Source organism: Urocampus carinirostris, chromosome 3 (assembly GCF_059441175.1).
Source record: "Urocampus carinirostris isolate Australia breed hairy pipefish chromosome 3, RoL_Ucar_1.0, whole genome shotgun sequence".
Taxonomy (NCBI): Eukaryota; Metazoa; Chordata; class Actinopteri; order Syngnathiformes; family Syngnathidae; genus Urocampus; species Urocampus carinirostris.
In genome coordinates, this window is record NC_142351.1 from 12,456,686 (window position 1) to 12,461,743 (window position 5,058).

Genomic DNA, 5,058 nt, shown 5'->3' on the forward strand with positions numbered 1-5,058 from the left:
TTCAAGATGAAAACCCAAATCCAATCAAAGGAAAAATCCCCTTTTTGATAAGATACTATTAAACATGAAACATGATGAAACATAGTGATGTAAATATAGCACAGTATGATCAGGGTTGGCTCAGCTAGTTGGTTTAAGCCAATATTGCACTGTGATTTAATTTATTGAGTGATAATTCAAGAACGCCTCTCAGTTCGAACAAATCGGAATCCGACAAAAATTTTGAGAAAGTCTTGCTTCGCTGTTCGGTCAAAAAATCGGAGTTCGAACGCCGGTAATGCGTGAGTGCGTACGCTAGGGTGCGATGCTGAGCGGCGCACGGGTGTAGATCGCTCTTTTCGTGACCAACTGTTATCGCGTGCGGACGTGCTTCGTTTTGCTTTCGCTTTTAATATAGGTGTACGAAGTGTTTTAGCCCCTAATTATGCCTCCGAAGAAAGTCAGTGCAAGCAGCAAAGTGGCTACAGGTGAAAAAAGAAAAGTAGTGCATACAACTATTGCATTTAAGAAAGAAATAATAGCAAAATAAGAGAGAGGTGTGCGAGTGTCTGATCTTGCTAGGGAATACAGCATGGCTTCTGCTTACCACCACAAAGGTAAGACATTCTTTTCATAACTCTTTTCTTTATCCTTTTTTTTCATTTTTACACGTTCATGTTAGCGTAATCTTTCGTACGGAAGATTATGATAACGCGAACGTACGATTAGCCTGGGTTAGCTTTATGTTTACGTTAAACATTCAAGGTAAACATTCAGGGTGTTGGAACGGATTAAAACGATTTACATTATTTTTAATGGGAAAAATGATTTCGGTGATCAAACAAATTGGTTTTCGAACAGGGTTCTGAAGCGGATTATGGTCGAGAACCGAGGTTCCACTGTATAAATACATATATATACCTGTATATATATATATATATATATATATATATATATATATATATATATATATATATATATATATATATCGCCTTCAGAAGGTCAGCAGGTCATGGAACCCACAGATAAAGTTTGACCTTAACGGCTGAAAGACCCACGGGTGGTCAAGAGATTCCAGGCCTTTGTCCGCGGGAAGATTGCTCCTTTGCTCACTTTGGACGAAAAAGTCAAAACCCTGACCACTCAGTTCTCAGAGATGATGACTGAAGCAACAAAATTTATTGTAGGACAACACCGTAAGAATATACAGCCGTGCGACATGAGGCGAGAACTAAAGAGAAAAGAAACAGCCCTAGAGGAGCAGCCAAGTATAGAGCAGAAACGAGAAAAAACTCGAGAGAAGCAAAGGAGAAATCCGGATCACTAACCTCCATTTTACTGATGATATTACCGAATTGGCAAGAGAAAAAAAGGAACTCACAGATCTGGTCAATCGCCTAGACAAAGCATCAAGCCAGTATGGTAGGGAAATCAGTACAAAAAAAACAAAAGTGACGACCAACAATCTCCAAGTTATAACCAAAAACATCATCAATAACCACAGAAAGCTAGAACTTGTCACCAAATTTAAATATCTTGGAGCCGTCATATAAGAAGAAGTCACGGTCACGATAGCTCAAACCACAGCTGCACTTGCCAGACTTAAACCCATCTGAAGGGACAAGAACATGTAGTGAAATCAAAGATCAGACTTATGCAAGCCCTGGTTACTTCCATCCTTCTCTATGTTTTGTGAGACATGGACTCTCACAGCAAAACCGGAAAAGTAAATTCTGGCCATGGAGATGCAATACCACAGGAAACTTGTAAGCATCAGCTACTTAGCCCATGTGACAGACAAAACAGTGCACAGCACCATCAGAGGGGAACGTTGGCCAAAAACTGTTGTCATTGTGAGCAAACAGAAACTTCAGTTGTATGGTCACGTCACAAGATCATCAGGACTGGCCAATACAATTCTCCAGGGCAAAGTCCAAGGGGGCAGGAGGAGAGGAAGACCGTAAAAAGAACTGGGCTGAAAACATTAAGGAATACACTTTTACCAACCTTGCCACGGCCCAAAACAGGCCAGGAACTGTCAACAGTGAAGAAAGCTTTCCAGAGTTGCGTCCTCATTGGTGCCCTGACGACCAATGCATTTAAGATTCCACCTTACAGGGCTGGCTGTACTTGGTGGGCTGCCCATCACCACCAGATACACGCCCTGAAATCATAGTGGATAAGTGGTTAACGCATCCGCAGCACAGTTCTGAGGTCATGGGATAAAATCAAGCTACCAGCCTTCATGTGCGGAGTCTGTTCTCCCTGTGCTTGGGAGGATTTCGTCCGGGTACTCTGGTTTCCTCCTACATTCCAAAAACATGCATGTCAGGTTAATTGGCCGATCCAAATTGTCCTTGGGTGTGAATGAGCAAGTGAGTTCTCTGTCCCTCTGTGCCCTGCGACTTTCTGCCAACCAGTTCAGGGTATCCCCTGCCCGAAGACAGCTGAGATGGGCACCCCTGTGATCCTTCTGAGAATGTGCGGTGCAGATAATGGATGGTTGGGGGAGAATGTGGGCAATTCAGATTACAGGACGATAAGAGATAGAAAGCCTCATCGGCGCCCTTGTACAAGCCCAAAGCCGACAGACTCTGATATTACTGGCTCTAAAGGACCGCCTGGGTCACGTCTGCCAGACAATGGTTACAGCTGGGAGACGCCGAGATCCCAGCAAGGAAAACATGCAACCAAAGAGAACGTAGAGGCCTACATGAAAGTGTTTGAACGTACAGCCAGTCTGGAGAAATGTGCTTAAAAATTGGGCTGGAATTCTTGCTGCTTTTTTGTCAGGGACCTTTCCGGCTATGTGAACAGCTACAAGGCCTTGAAAGTGGCTGACCTGCCGTACTATGGAAACACCTTGCAAACCGGCTTCTGGTGTTCCCATATCTGAGACAGGCCCTCCTTGACAATCCCATTTGGATCACTCCTGACTTCAACGAGTCCTTCCTAGTCCAAACAAATGCTTCAGAGACCGGCCTTGGTCAGGAACAGAGGAGATCACCCCATCTCTTACATGAGCTGTGTGTTTCACTGTAATTAGCACAACTACTCAGTGATAGGGAAAGACAGCTTGGCCATTAAATTGGCACTGAATAAGTTAGAATATTATTCTAAGTATCCGGGGAGCTGTTTTTAAGGGTAGCTGCTCAAAGAAAAGGAGAACATCACTAGACTGATGAGTGAGAGAGCCAGTTTCTCCAAGCTCTGGGGAAAGCGGCCAGTGGCCGAATATTTGTTTGGAAGTAAGAAGAGGATTTTATTATTGCTAGGACTGAAGAGAAGACAGGAGTTTTTGGACCACATACTTACCGTAAATTCCGGACTATAAGCCGGTACTTTTTTCCCAAACTTTCAACCCTGCGGCTTATTCAGTGATTCGGCCAATTTATGTAATTTTTCTAACGGCCGCCAGCGGCGCTCGAGTACAACAGGTAAGATTTAGACTGCAACTTCTTAGTTTGTGCGCAAATTAATTTAGCGTAGACATATCCTCATCATGCAAATTGCGAAAAGAATGGCACATGACGCAACTTTCAAGCTAAACCCAATCGAGCTGTCCGATATAGAAGGATACAGAGCTACCGCACGTAAACTTTACTTTGCAAGCATGATTCTAGCATGTTTTTGAATAAGGGAGCGTGGGACAATGTCTATATGTCAAAGTCTCTTTCCCATACTGAAGGAAGACGACTGTGATGACGTCAATTATAAAGAGCATGATGAGGATGGTTAACGGGGGGGTTTTTAGGGGTTATTGTTCTATCTTCGTTATTCATTATCCATTATCCGTTATCGGTCAGTTCATAATACGCTACAAAGCCTAGGAGCCGGGACACTTACTCTCAGCCAAAAGGCCAAGCTAAGGTCCTAGCCCTAAAGCCTTGCTGCGATCATTGCGAATGCACCGTTCCCGGAGGTACTGCAATATCGGGCCGATGCGTGGAGTGGACAGAGCAAGCTCTTATTCCATCTCCGAAATGCAAAAATCAAAGATCATGGCAGGCAAGGCCAAGTTAAAGTCCTAGTTTGAATATGATTAACGGTGCTTACTACAAGTACGGTATGTTTTCTTAACAGAGCTGATTACCGTGTTGCGAGCGTGTTGCTAGTAGCGTTTTGCTACCCTTCACAGGCACGGTCGGGGATGAAAGTTATAATATTATTATTAAAGCTTTGAAAACTCTCTCGGTGTACCATCTTTCTTTGTAAATATGTGCAACCATGTATAATATGTATTTGCAACTGTATATTTTTTAATGTATTTATTTTAGAAACTTATTCTGATATGTTTTGTACGAGCAAATGAGAAAGAAGGGGCGGGGCAAACGCGGGCTGACGGGAAGTGGAGTAAAGGTGAGACGTGTTTGTGGACGCGGCCGACAATCGTGGATATATATTTTTCCCACCCTTACCTTTGGAAATATACACTTTTATCCTTGGATTACTTTCAACGGGCACCTGGACTCTGCAGGTCTGCATTGAATCTTAACTACCGGTATCATTTTCCGTTCATTTTGCCGGGTGTGGTTTTTGGACTGAATCGGAAACGGTGCATTCGCACTGATCGCTGCTTGGCTCTGTGGCTAGGACCTTGACTCAGCAAGTGTCTCGGGCCCCTTGGCTTTATAGCGTATTATGATTTGACCGATAACGGATATTGGATAATTGATAAAGAATATAGAACAATAAACCTTACAAACCCCCCCCCCCCAAATTCGTGTTAGTATTGCGTTTTTTCAATGTGGGCGCATGCGGCTAATATGCAGGTGTATGTACAAAATCGATTTTCCTCCCGAAATGTGTTGGGTGCGGCTTATAATCAGGTGCGCTCTATAGTCCGGAATTTACGGTATTTCCCCAAACTGTTTTGTAGTATTCTATCAACCTTGCTTTGTCCAGAATCAGAAAATTGGCTCTTAGTTGTGTGCTTTCAGAGTAAAGCCTGCCTTTGACTTAATCTTGCCACAATCTTTATATATTCATTTAATACAGGTGGTTATGGAAAGGATGAAAGGCAATCATTGGCCATACTGGCAAGCTAACTTTGATACAAAACTTAAGAGCAATTGGCTC

At 43.2% G+C, this 5,058-nt stretch overlaps 1 pseudogene; it reads right to left on the bottom strand.

Annotated features, from left to right (window-relative positions):
* Positions 1–3,886: 3,886 nt before the first annotated feature.
* Positions 3,887–3,976, bottom strand: LOC148368715 (U2 spliceosomal RNA; annotated as a pseudogene).
* Positions 3,977–5,058: the final 1,082 nt, after the last annotated feature.